This window comes from Amblyomma americanum, chromosome 1, assembly GCF_052857255.1.
Source record: "Amblyomma americanum isolate KBUSLIRL-KWMA chromosome 1, ASM5285725v1, whole genome shotgun sequence".
NCBI classification, from domain to species: Eukaryota; Metazoa; Arthropoda; class Arachnida; order Ixodida; family Ixodidae; genus Amblyomma; species Amblyomma americanum.
This window is the reverse complement of record NC_135497.1, coordinates 409,428,923-409,443,855: the sequence shown is the minus strand read 5'-3', so window position 1 is coordinate 409,443,855 and position 14,933 is coordinate 409,428,923.

Here is a 14,933-nt window from a genome sequence, read left to right as displayed (position 1 = left end):
TGAAAAATATGTGATGAATAAAGCTAGTATGAATGCAGCTGTCATGAAAAAAAGGGCACTGTGGAATTAAAATAGGTATGAAGTGGTAAGAGGGATCTGGAAAGGGGTGATGGTTCCTAGCCTGACTTTAGGCAATGCGGTCCTGTGCAAAAGACCAGATGTTCAAGCAAGGTTAGAAATCAAAAAAACGCGGCGTAGGGAGGCTAGCTTTGGGAGCACATGGCAATACACCAAATCAGGGGGTACAGAGTGATATGGGATGCGCATCGGTCGAGAGCAGAGAATCTAGCAGTAAGATAGCATTTGAGAAGCGATTGAGAAAAATTGGGGAAAAGCAGTGGGCTAGGAAAGCTTTCAGGTACCTGTACATAAGGAATGCTGACACGACACGGAGAAACCGAACTAGAAAATTGACAAGCAAATATCTGGACAGCAGTAGGGGGCAAAGGACCAATTGTCTGTTAAAAAAAGATTAAAGAAACAGAGAGAGCTCTGTGGAAAACAGGGATGCTGACTAAATCGGCGCTGGGAACATACAGCATCTTTAAGCAGGAAATTGCCACCGTCCATCCAAGTGCCATCTCCGAGCGCGGCCAGGGAGAAAGCACAAGTTCGCGGCCAGTAAAGCTTTCGCTTTAAAATCGGCTCCTCGCTCTCTTCTCTCTCTCCCTCATGCCACAAGCTGTGGGGAGAGGTTTTGTTCTTGCACTCGCTGTTTTGAGAGATCCAACAGTTTCACTCGAACAGCCAAAGGAAGCAGTTAACCTGGCATCTCTCTCAGCGCATGCCACATAACTCAAAGCACGATTGAGGCGTCTACTGCCCCAGGGAGACAGTTATGCATGCGTCTACCTTTCCTCAATATCATCGGAGTCTAGAGTCTTGTCAACGCTAATGCCAATGAACAAAGAACGCCGACCGTGCCGCATTTCTGCTACAACATTGTGAATGCCAACGCATGCAGTGCACATCTGTGGCTACCACCAGCCACGTAGCTTGAAGCACAACTGAGGTGTCAATCGTCCCAGGGAGCCAGCTACTCGCCTTTCCTTTCCTTTTGAGATAATTGAACATTGATTCGGTGGACACCCGAACCGCACCATAAGAGGTTTGACCTCCGGCTCACTTGCAGGCGGTTGGGAGAGAGAAATGTCGGCTGCATGCATTAGCACTGAGAACGTTGCCGCAGTAGCTTAGTGATTAGGGCGTGCAGATACTGATCCGGTGTACCAGGGTTCGAACCCGACCGCTGCAGTAGCGTAATCGTCGGGCTCCCGCATCGTTCTCGCCATCGCTAAGTCTCAGGCCCGACTAATCGCATCAGGATCCGTCATCACAGACTCATCGGAAATTGCAGAGGAAGCGGCCATTGCACTCGCTCTCATCTCCACACCAAAATTATCTCAGACTCAAAATCCACCCTATCCAATTTCGCCAAAGGCCTGATATCCCGCATAGTGGCTCGGCTTCTACGCTTCTCGCACCCCACCCACCACGTAACCCTTATCTGGAGCCCCGCACACGAGGGCCTCCCGGGTAACGAGGAGGTCCAATCCCTCGCCCGAGGTCTCACTTTCTGGGCCGGAGTTGGACCTCATCCACCATCCCAGGAGTATCTGCTAATGTTCAAAGATATTCTTAACTACTACTGAGATACCCGGCGCGTTTACGCACCGCCGGCTCCCTCCCTAACCTTAACCCAGGCTTCTCACTGGCGCAGACTCCAGACCCGAACTGCTCCCTGCCCTATTCTCCTTCATGTCCACTACCTCGATCAATTCCTTTCTTCTTGTAAGCTCTGCGGGAAGCCGGGAGACTTCCTCCATGTCCTCCTCACGTCCTACCTTCCCACACCCTCCACCCCCAACCACGGCGGAGTCGTACTGAGAGACTCTCCTGGCCAGCTCCGCTGCTGCTGACCAGCTCCGGATAATTACTGACGCCCTGAAGCAGATAGCCCTCCAAGGGCTGTCCTTTGCCCTGTAAAAGCAGCCCCCTAAGGGTTGCCTCGTGCCATGTAAGGGGTTTTTGCCCCCTCTGTACTTGGCGATAAATGTTTCTACCACAACCACCACTTGAAGGTCAACACCACAAGCAATACGAAATCGTTATGAGGTAGCGTAGCGAAGCTTTCGCTTAAAAAAAGCGATGGCTTGTATAGAATGATTATTTTATTTATGAGCTACAAAGACGAGGGCAAGGGAGTCATAAAAGTGAGGCAATGCGAATATACGTCAAATGGGGTACTTTATTTAGTAGTCTCGATGAGCACTTAGACTTTTGTCCCACAGACTAACGAGTCACATGATTCCCGCCTCATAAAATTCCTTTGGTTGCTGGTTCAAAAAGCCTGTAACTGACTCTTTCATGTCATTGTCCGGCAGGAATCAGGTTCCGTTGAGCTGTATTTCAAACGCCCGAAAATGTGGAAGTCGCAAGACGACAGGTCTGGGCCGTATGGCAGATGTTACAGCGTTCAGCGGTAACCACATCAGCGACGTGGGAACGGGCATTGTCATGGAGCAAGATGACACCATTCGTCAATTTTCCACATTGTTCTTGATTGTGGCATGCAGCCGATCCAGCTTTTCACATTATCGGAAAGTATTGGTAGTCTCTCCAGGTTTACAAAATTCAAGCAGTAATGGTCCCTGACGATCTAAATCAAAAAGTGAACAGAACCTCTCCGGCGCAAACGACGGCTCATCAGCTCATCAACCTTTGCAGTTGTGTTGGAGGTAATTGTACGGTGGCCCGGTCTTGGATTGTCTTTGCAACTTTCACGTCCCTTTTTGAACCGTTTACCCCAACTCTTCACAGTGGCCAATGAAATGCAACGTTCACCGTACACGGCAGCCCCACGGCGACTAATCACTTGCTGAGAAACACTTTCGGCTCTCAAAAACGTCACGACACCATGCTGCTCAACGTTTGGAGCGTACATTATGTTGCACAACCGTATACAACCCTGTGTATGTGACCATTAAAGGACATTTATCCGCACACATGAGTGTCACTTTCGTAGATGAGATGCCTGTGTGCTACCCGCATGCCCCGCAGATAATAGACCGAACCATTATTGCGCAAGGTGGGTTGGCTAAATTTCATCTGACTCGCCCTCGTCTCGTATTTGTCTAAAAACAAAAAAAAGAGTAGAACAAAAAGTGCCGATATAGCTGCTCTTAGCGGTTCGACTTTTTGCTTCCACTGTCTGGGCATTGTGCGCTTACAGTAACTCTTGACTTTTTTTTCTAGCATTTTAGGAAGAAATAAATCAATTGAGACATAGTTGCCATAATGAGCAAAGTGCATCCGACACTCGCAATGGCAGTTTGGTAACGACTGTAAAGGCAACGACTTCCACGGATGCTGCTCAATCCCTACCGGATGGCTTAAAGACACCTCTAACCCTCCCACCTCACCAGGCTCTAAACTTTTGAGAAAAACTGTACGCCCACCAAGTATAGAGCCCCTCAATGTTCTTCAGCTCTTGCTTTTCGTGAGTGTCGATTTCTGCGGTCATATCATGCACATGCTCTGGTCTTGCGATTATGCAGCACAAATCAATTTTTAAATGCATCTGTAAACGACGAGGAACGCGGCGTGACGTCAAACCAAACGGCGACGGCAAGCCGCGCGGTGTGACGTCCTCAGTGATTAGGGCGCGCGGCTACTGATCCAGTGTACCCGGGTTCGGATCCGAACGCGGCGGCATTTCGATGGAGGCAAAAGGCGCCCGTGTGCTGTGCGATGTCAGTGCACGTTAAAGATCCCCAGGCGGTCGAAATTACTGTTGGAGACCTCTACTACACCACCTCTTCCATTCTTTCACTCCCTCCTTTATCCCTTCCCTTAAGGCGCGGTTCAGGTGTCAGCCGAGATGCGAGACACATACTGCGCCATTTCCTTTCCCCAACAACCAACCAATTTTCAATGTTGTGGCAGACACACCACTGCAGCAAAAATCCAGATCAGCGTTCATTGGGTGACCAACCTCTCGCGATCAACCATTATTTAACCGCCATCTGACAGGGTAGGCGCATTGTCCAGTGTGCGGAACGCACTCATAGAGGCCAAGCCGCGTCTGGATATACCACAGCTTTCGCTCTCTAACCTGGTTCAGCATAGTTGAACCACTGTTATTTTTTTTTCTTCCTTTCTTCTTTCAATCCCTCCTTTATCCCTTCCCATAAGACGGGTTCGGGTGTCCACCAAGACCTGTGAGACATTTACTGTGCCATTCCCTTTCCTCTAAACCAATGTTCATTTTTTTTTCACTCTCGTGCTCTGCTGACATGGAGCCTCAGTGAAACGTCAACCTTCAAAGTACTGCGAAAACAACAGCCTATATTAATTTTGTTGCGTTGCAAGGTTGTCTCCCTAACCTCTGGATTAGAAGACTAAGGCCTACTTTTACAAGCAATTCCGTTAAGCCTGCAGGATAATCTGTGCATTTTAAATACCACAAGAAGTTAAGCTCAACTTATGCTGGAAACCAGCGCGCCTTTGCGCCTTCTAAAGAACAAGATGGTGGAGCAGCTGCAGCAACAGGCTCAATTATGCGAAAGTGCGTCTCGAATATGTTTCGAACGTTTTCTTTTACGTCAATTTAGAAAAGAGAAGGAAGCTTCACCTACGGTCATGCCTTTGCAGAAGCACCTGTGCAGTTTCGGCAACCTATAAATAAGGTTGTCCACTGCAGTGAAGTCATATGGCCCAAATTCAGGTGACTTTTAATGTCATGAAAGCGTCGAATAGCGTTGCAAATTCCTCGCGGTAGATAGCATCTGCTGAGTCGCGTTAGCATGTACAATTGATCCACTCACAGCCCGCATAGAAAACCGCAGCGTAGTTCACAGTAGCAATGTCTATTGCTTGGTGGTGTGTAGGCTTAACTCTTAAAGCGGAACCTTTACTACGCCAGCCAGCGAGCCATTTTGGCTCGCACACTTCAGCCGTGTGCTGTTGCCGACGAACGACCTTGAGCCGCCGTTGCCTAGCAACGCTGCAGCCGCGCTCCAACGCTCGCTCCACCAGACTGGGGCACAGGGAGAGGAGGTGTCGCCTCGCGGGGGGTATATATATGCGCTTCGCCTCAGTGTATTGTGATACCACCATGATATTGATACCTGATTTAATATCTCCTCGGGTCCTTGGACCCAAGATATTAAACTTATTTTTGGAATATGGCGGAGTGCTTGGCTTGAAGCACTCTGGCACGGGTCGACTTGGTACTGCACTGCCTCCGGAATCGGCCCGGAGCATATTAGCACGCGCCTTTTCTTTCTATCTTTGCTCTCCTGTCCTTTAACTCTCCTACTTTCAGCACGTGGCAGCGAGCTTGGTTTGGCTTGAGCCAGTAGGCAGGCCCGTGCGCTTTCCTTTTCCTTCTTCCTATCAGCAACAGCAGCAACAGCAGTGTATTGTAGTCGTTATGGAGAGTGCAAAAGACGCAACAACGACAGAACGAAGCGAGGAAGAGACAACGCGCTCAAAAGACACCAGAAGAACGCGCCGCACGACTCGAGAAGCGTCGTAATGAAGCTGCGGCTAGAAAAAGTGCCATGTCCAGCAGTGATTCTTTAACTGCAGAAGAGACCGGTTTCTCGAGAGCGTCGGAATGAGACGCTGCGTAGACAACGTGCCAAAGAAACGACGAAGCTTTTGCAATTCAACTAGGTTTAGCCAGAGCTAAACCACAGCCAATTTTTTGTAGCGATAGCTACACTATGCTACCTGTCGAGCATTTCGCTGTACACGCGAAAGGACTGTTGTGCGCATGCACCGTTACAATGCTACATGGGAGAGGCCGGTTTTTGGCATGCGCCGTTACCATGGCAACCGGGGAGGAGGAGTTGGTGTTCAGTTTTCCTCCATAAAAACGCAGATGCTGGACTTTATGATAATTTGGTTGTGGGCGAAAGGAAATGGCGCAGTATCTGTCTCACTGTATAGGCTGAACTGCGCCTTAACCCATTAAAGGGACACTGAGGAGAAATTGAAGTTGGCTTGTATCGATAGAATACCAGCTCCTGATCACAAAAACGCCGCTCTTACTGAAAACAAAGCTCTTGTAAAGTAGAAAATAGCAAGAACCAAAACACAGGTATCGCCGCCACAGGCCAATCTCGCAAGTACAAGCGTGGTGACGCCATAGGACAAGAGACGCCACCTTGGAGAAATTTCCCATCCTACTTGGTTTCGCGAATCTCTGAGGCTGACAAAGGTAGGTTGCGCAGATCAATAATGAAGTAAGTTTTGTTTTAAAACCAATAGTGCACTTTAATCATGCAAGGAAGGCAGGCAAAAGACAACCTGAATGTTGGAAGCAAAGAAAACGGATGATTGGCGGCGCCACAGGCGGCCAGGAGAGTTTCGATTTGTTATGGCGCTTCGCGTCTATGAGCTTTGCGTGCCCCGTGGTTTTGTTTTTGACGCGCTTCGATTTACAAGCGCTGAACAGCAGAGGAACTCCAAGTGCAGCTTCAAGTGCTAGTTAACCTTTGAAGGAGCCTGTTAAGGCTTGTCAGATGATCGCCACGGTCGATGAAAAGCTATGATGGCACGATGGTAGGTGATCGTACAAGGCAGCACTTGTGTATTCGCACGTTTGCCCGGCGAAACATTCCCGCCTGTGCCAGTCAACTTCAAACTACTTAACGGAAATCATTTATTAGGGACGGGAGACAAGGTACCAGGCAGTTCAGAAAACTTGCTGATGGCCTAGCTCTGTTAGGTCAGGATATACCTAGCGAAAGCGCGGAGATTTCTGCATCAGGAGAGTGCATTCACTAGATGCGCCTTTATTAACGGCCGTAACTTGAGCCGTCGTGGCGGAGTGCTAGCGTTTCCGCCTCAAACGCCGAAGGCCCTGGTTCGATTCCGAACCTCGGCACTGGACTTCTTTTCTTTTATTCAGTGAGTGGGCGGGGGGTTTCAGTGGCTCCCATGGATGCCGCCGCTGAATACGTTGGTTAGCGCGGTTAAGCGCAGGCTCTGTTAAGGCGCGTTTATGCTGCGGCGAGGCGCGCGCGTGAGCGCCCTGCACGGCGAAGTCAGGCCGGTAAAAGAGAGACCCTCTATACTCCAACTGCACTTGACCGCCGACGCGTTCGGCGGCTTCGGCGCACTCTGACCGCATTGGCGGGGAGATTGGAGCATGTATCTATTTCGCGCCGACGGCCCGGCCAGACTGATTTGGCTCCGCGGCGAGGTGCGCGTTATATTCAATAGCTGCGGCACTTCGGCGGAGCTGTTCTTTTCGAGCTCGGCTATTTTAATCCATTCACAGTACATATCTGAAGGTACATGCAAGTTGGCATGAGAGCCAGATCCAGTGGACCCGTTGGATCTAGCGGAATCCGTTGAAGCGTCGTGCGCCGGCTTTAGTTTCAAGCCGCCGACTTTAAACGCGACCGCCCTCGGGCACCCATTTGTTTTTGTGGCAGAAAATAAATAAATAACTTGGCCCTTGCAACCGTGAGAGACCTCGACGCTGCCTGCTGCGCCGTGCAACCGCTCCGTTCAAGGAATCACAATCCGTTGGCCCCAAAGCCCCGGCCAGCCTCCGATGAGCGCAACGCACCCCTCGCGACTCCTCGCACTGTGGTTATGATATTTAGTACTGGGGTTATGATATTTAGTTTGCAACGGCTGCTCTCTGAGGAAGGGGGGAAACCACCCGCCGGCGCCTAACCTAACCGTGCTCCCTCAAAAGCATCGCACGCTCTGTGAGGCTGAGGCCGCTGAAAAGCAGGCCGGAGTTATTGCGAGAACTACGTCGTCGAGTTCGGGAACGGGATCCATCGTAACGCTGGCAAGACGCCGGTGCAAACGTAAACGAAGCGACGGTGGCGACCCCCGATAGATGCCTTCAACGTGCGGCGGCGGTAGCTTTCATTTCGGCTGCTGCTAGGCCACACCGCTAGCCGCCAGAAATCACGGAGTCTCCGTTTACGTCACGTTCACGTCACTCTGTTCTGTGTCGTCATAAGAGTTCTCCGTGTCGTCATAAGAGTTCTCGAGTTTGAATCGGAGCGGCGGGAAAAAAAATTTTCAACTTCGAATCCAAATTTCTTTGAAATAAATGCATCTTTCGCTCCCGGAGAGGCGTCAACAAAGCCATGAAATGCCGAACTATCAGATATTGCTAACAAAAAAATTTTGATAGGGTTCTCCTCAGTGTCCCTTTAAGGCCCACGGAGAAACTACTCATACGATTTCAATTATATTCTGCACATTTTATTAACTGAAGTAAATAACAACACCTGCAAAGTTTTATAGCTTTACCTTTATTGGTTCACAAGTTATGACACTGTACTTTAGAAAGTACACTGGGCGCTTCCATGGCAATGTGAAATTTAGCACGGTGCATGAAACTTATTGAAGCAACCATGCTTTATGCAGAGTGTAACATTGCACTTTTCGCAAGACCATTTTGATCTTTTGTGGCAGACAGTGCAGCACAGTTGTTTTTCCAGCTTCTTATGAAAATGTCCGTGCGGATCGAGAATAATGGCAGGTACGACAGACGCTGGAGACCTCTTGGTGGTCGTTAGGCACACCAAGGCGCAAGTAGTGCCTCGTTATGATGCGGGTGAATGCGAGTAAATCAAGCTGCGAATCGCCTACAACTTGGTAAATTCTCCATGCGTTGACTACGGCCATGTTGATCATCTGCGAAAATAGGGGCCACCACCATTTTTTTCCTCGGATGCCAATTCTGTAGTTGTTCACAGTTTGATCGTGAAGATCAACCCCTCCCATGCCACTGTTGTAGCTGCTGAAGAGATTTGGTTGCGGAACCTTTACTCTTTTTTTCTCGGAAGATGACCATCGATTCACCGAGCTCAGGGGTTCAATGGTGTCGTAGTTTGTCGCCATCGTCACTATGCTATTGTCTCTCCACTTCACTAAGAGAACCTCGTTTTCGGGATCAAAACAAAAGCAATATTCGCCACGTTGCTTTCGCTCCATCTCCTTTTTAGAAAGCAGAGAGCATCCATTCAGACGATTCTCTCAAATAGTCCCGGTTGCTCGAAATCCTAGAGTGTAAAGAGACACGAGAAGGCTGTGACTGGTAAAAAAATTGTCAAAGAATACAGCATGGTCGCTGGGCGTCGGCACAACTTCAAGAAGAGAAAGAACGACACGCGAGCCCAGTGGCCTTGTATCAGGTGTAATGGACTTGCCGCAGTATGTGTCGAATGCATAGCAGTATCCATTGGCGCTGCATAACATCCAGTTCTTGTAGCCGAAGCGTATCGGCTTCCCTCTGATAAACTGCTTGCATGAGTGATGCCCAAAATATTTTATTATTGATTCATCTATGGACAGGATTTCATGAAAAATTCCGTGCTGTCTAAACTTTTTGTTCAGGAGCTCCATTAGCGGTCACATTCTGTCACTTGTGCTCTGAATCAAATCATAGTCAGCTAGGTGCAAAAAGCGCTTTATATCAAGAAATCGCTGTCGGCTCATGCAGCTTGCAACACACGAAACCCCAGCGTCCTCGTCAAGGAACCAGTACATTCGCTGGCTGGGCAGCTTGTGATATCCGCTCAGCAACAGAATTCCAATGAATTTCTTCACATCCTCTATGTTGATGACAAAATCGTGCTCATAATTCTGCTTTGCATATTTTCCGGTTTGCACAATAATATGAGTCAAAATTTCATCATCGAGTATTGTACTGAACACCTCATTCGGAGACTTTCCAAAGTATAACGACTTGAGGTTCAACTCTCTCTCCTCAGTGCCCCTAGTTGGAGTGGCCCAGTGATACTCTGGCTGGCTGTTCTTCCAAGACGGACACTGGACCTTCGCTTTTTTGTTGCGCGGCCTTGCATCGTCACGAGTTTCCTCACATCCACCGCAATGCAACTCCAGCTTGCCTAGAAAACAATATAAAGGCTTATGTTTCTCTAGATCAATGTATGTAAAAGGTCTCTCTACTCACCTGAGACGTCGTTCACCACCGTATCAGTTGTACCGTCGTCGTCTCCCTCCTCCTCAACAGTCTCCACACTAGGCTCAGGAGGCACAATAATAATATCTACAGGCTCTTCCGCATGCACAGCAACATCAGCGGCAGCCTCGAGAGCCTCAGACAACCGGCAAAACGGTCTTTTTCCAAAGAAAACACCCGGATCCATCCTGAGGCAACCTACATCAACAAACACGTGTAAGCTCCCGCGATGGCCCATTGTACTATGCAAAGTACACTGCGATTTATCTACCCCTCAAATCAAAATGGATCAGTCTAGCTGCTTCCTGCGCTTGGTAGCGATCACCTTACGCCTCATAAGGCTGATTATGCCATTGTTTATACAATATATGGCGTAAAACATCAGAAAACAAAGAAAAAAGCAGTACTCACCGCAAGCATTCGACCAGCCCACGTTTTCCGGGATGACGATGACTCGTAGATTGAAAGAAAGGGATCCGAGCCAATATATAAGATTAGGAGTGTCATGTTGTAACACCTGGTGTCAGAAATGAGAACTAACCAAATCCGAATATTCGGTTGGTAATACTTTATAGCACAAAAACCAAGTGTACTTTGTAAAGTACGCTGGGCGCTAATGGGTTAAGGAAAGAGATAAAAGGAGGAACTGGAAGAAGAAAGGGGTGACGGAGTGGAGGGCTCCGGAATAATTTCGACCACCTGGGGATCCTTGACGCGCACTGACATCACACAGCGCACGGGCACCTTAGCCTTAGCAGCTGCCGCAGTCGGGTTCGAACCTGGGTACTCCGGATCCTGGAGTGGAAGGATTGACCTTGTGTATCTGAGAGAAAAGCAGCCAGTCTAAATACTGTGTAGGCAGCATTGGGACAACTTTGTGTTACTTTACCAATGATTGGGCAGTGTTTATCTCTGTCAAAAAGTAATAAATAAACAATGTGTCTCACCAAATACTTGTTCAATGCTTAACATTTTAGTCACAACAAACTCGACAACATGTGCATCCAATAGAGAACTACAGCTCTCGCTACGTATATCCTGGCATAGCTGAGCTAAGCCACTGCCAATTTTTAAAGCGAAAGCTTTACTGGCCGCGAACTTGCGATTTCGCCGTCCTGGTGCTCTGAGGAGGCACATGAAGTCACATCACACACCTAGTCACGAATATTTCTCTCGCTCCCTAGTCACTACTGCACATGCACCACTAGTAGCACCGAGCCACAGTCAGCCTAGTCAGGTGTTCCCCTGCCGGGCCTTTCCTCAAAATCCAACTTCCAATTTTCTCTTTCTTCTCATCCTCCCTCCTTTATCCCTTCCTTTATAGCATGGTTCCCATGTCCACCAAGATATGGGAGACGGTTACTGTGCCATTTCCTTTCCTCAAAAACCAAACAAAACAAGTGAGCCCACAGCATTCATAGAGTTCATTGGCGTTGACAACTTTGCTGTTCATTTTCACAAAAGGCCGTTCATTTTCACAAAAGGAAAGGCGCACAACCAGCTCCATGGGTTCATGGAGACCTCAATCTCGCTTTCATGTACATGGCGTTGGCGTCCAACTGCAAAAGCCTTTGATTGCGTTCCGCAGACTGGGTAGGCAGCGTGCCCTCCCTGCCACCCTGGGAGGTGTCATGCAGTTAATGGTTGATCGTAAGAGATTGATCATCAAATGAACGCTGCAGCCTAGCTATTACTGCAGTGCATTATGTCAGCGACAACGCTGTCAGCGCTAATGCATTCAAGCCACGCCTCTCTTTCACCACCGCCACATGTATCAAAGCACGAATGAGGCGTCCGCATATCCAGGGAGCCAGTTATGCGCCCTTCCTTTGCTCAAAGCCATCGCGTCTAGAACATTGTCAATGCCAACGCCAATGAACACAGTGAATGCCGACATCTTTCGCTTTGTATATCCTGGATTGGCTGAGCTAATCCACATTAATTTTTTTCACTGCCTCAGGCTATGGACAGCGATGGAGCCTGTGTGAAACATCAACCTGCTAAGTACTTCGAAACCAACAGCCTATATTTATTTTTTCATTTTCAGGACTTTTTAACAAGACTAAGGCATTCGTTTAAAGCGATTCCGTTAAGCTTGCGGCATAATACGTGTATTTTAAATACCATCCGTAGTTGAGCTCAACTTAAGCTGGAAATAAATGCGGCTACCTTGAATGTAGCTAGAGGTCATGGGGGCCGCAAGTTTCACCTTGAGTGTAGGTAGAGGTCAAACCTTGAGCCATAGGTGATGCTTGAGCATAACTGGTGGTAGTCAGGTTCGACACACGACGTCATCTACAGCAACTGACACCAGCGGCTGTTACACCAACTATCTCGACTTAGACCTTGACCTTGGCCTCCGGTCAAGTGGGAAAGCGTCTGCCGGCACAGCATGCATAGGTCATGAAAGTAGGTTCTGCTACCCGCCGCGGTGGCTCGCTCAGTGGTTAGGATGCTCGGCTACTGATCCGGAGTTCCCGGGTTCGAAACACGCCTCCGGGCGCCCCTTGTAAGGGAACACCTCGAAGGTAAAGCCCAAGTACCGCATCTATCGGGGAAGCTGTCGCAACTGTCAGAAGCTGGGCCACAAAGCGGACGTGTGCCCTCAACCACGCCAACCCACTTGCCGCCGCTGCGGCGTGGCTCATGAGCCCCAACCAGCCGGCCAACCATCCACCTGTCAAGCCACTGTGCATCGTGTGCAAAGACCCGCATCCCACCGGCAGCAGGAGCTGCAAATATCGTTTCGTGGCCACCAACCGGCACAAATCATCCCAATCATCCACGGATGCTGACACTGACCCTGGAACCTTGTCACATGGCTGCCAGTAGCATTCCCGAGGCCGCAGAAACCAACACCACAACAGCTGTAGCCACTCCTCATCACACTCTCGAGATCCCCGTGCTAACTCCCAGACCAGGCCGGAGAGCAAGCCCGCCAAGCAGGTCGGATGGAAAACTCCTCCATGAGCTACAAGCCAACTAGCCAAACCGCAGGTAAGGGAACTGGTAGACATGGTCAAACTACAGCTCCAGTTGGCACAGGCCAATGCCAGAATTAACAGCCTGGAGTCTGCGCAGGCACACCAAAAACCGCAGCCGCTGCAGATGGCTCACGTTCCCAACCCCGATCACACCAATGACTCCAACATGGACACCAACGAGCCCAAATGCACTAAGCACAAGGCACCCCCACCATCCACCTCTGACGGTGATGCCAAATTTGATGCCTTTGACGCTCGTATCTCTAAAATAGAGGACGTCCTCCAACGGCTGACTCCCACTATTGACCGTATCATTGACGGCTGTTCCGCCATGGCAGCCAATATCCACACCCTCACCATTCGTCTTGACAGCCTTACGGGCCCCCCCGCAAATGGTCGACCTCACTGGCCCCCTCCCACGGCCACTTAGTCGCCTGGTCCGACTCCCGCGCCCGAGAGTGCAGCCGCGCGCGCGTGTGCTGGCGGTATTCTCAAAACCACCATAGCGCTTCCGCAGCGCTCCGAACCCAACACGAAACGGGATGGCTAGCGCGCCCCTCACGGTATGGCAGTTTAAATGCAGGGGCTTCAAGGCAAAGCGGAGAGCCTTGGAGCATACCCTGCAGGCCCAACCATACACACCCCACATTATCGCGCTCCAAGAAATGTACACTGACACCAAACTCACCAGCTATGCCGCCTACAACCAACCGGTGGCGCCAGATCTTTGCTCGAGTACCGCCATCCTCGTACACCGCAACCTCAAAGCCAATCAGCTCAATCTTGACTACTCTGATGTCCCGCATGCTTTCATGCACGTCCTTCCCAACAGCCGAACCGAATCCCCGCTCAATGTGTACAGCCCCCCAAGTGACAAGAGCATGTGACAGCCTTTCTTCTGGTGGAAATTGAATCATGTGAAGTGCAGCTGAAAGAAATTGTTTCATACATAAGTATATTTTATGCAACATAACAAAAAGTGCACAGCCCCATGATGAGTTGTGGTTTAAACTAATAGCGAGCATTTTACTACTCTATTTAAAATAATGCAAGTCAGTGATGCTGGAGGCACAAAACTAAATATTGTGAGGTAACAAGAGCTAATATGAGGAATTATGCCTTTAAGAGATGTTGTCAATACATATGTTCCTGAATGAACTAAAGTTATCCTTAGGAGCAGTGAAAGGAAGACAGTTTTGCTAAATGCCATCTGCCAGAATAGGCCTTTTATGAACCAGTTGCAAATTTAAAGAATCTGACTTAGAGACCACGCTATGCATGCTCTAATGCTAAAGTAGTTGCATACAAGCAATTTGTATACTACACCCCTAGTTTTATGGTGGGTCTGTACTGCACAATTTTCGCTCAAGGTAGTGAAAAGTATGTGCCCTAAAACAGCCCTCTGCTGTTGAAAGCGACAAATAAATACTGGGTTTTTAAGGCAGGAAAGAAGTTACAAAGTTCCTTCGGCGAATTTTTAACTTCAGGCTAGCTATATGAAAAATATCAATCCCTGACCTGCAATGATTGAAGTTTTAACTAATAAAATTTCCATTGAACAGTGGAAACGCTTTCTTATTTCAGGAACAAACTTTTCAAAAGCCTGCGTTTCATGGCAACTATCAAGTAGCCCTGATAAAGAAAAACCAGTCACCACACAACCAAGACCCTGTAGCCGGAAACGGCACACTTTCAACTATATCCTCATGATGTAGATTTAAAGTAAGTGTTAAACAATGCAAATCACTTGATTTCCTTTTTGATTTATCACTGATGTATACATAAAGAAACAACTGTACAAGATGTGGTTATCTGTACATAGTAAGGGCTTAATTGAAAGGTAACTCGCCATACAAGGAGTGCATGGTAGAGAGAGAGTAGGCAGATGGTTTCTTGACGCTCGCAAAGTGAACAAGGGAGTGGAAAACCTCAAGGTGCTTGCCAATGTTTCAACAGGAGGACTTGTTTTCGTGTGGGGTCAA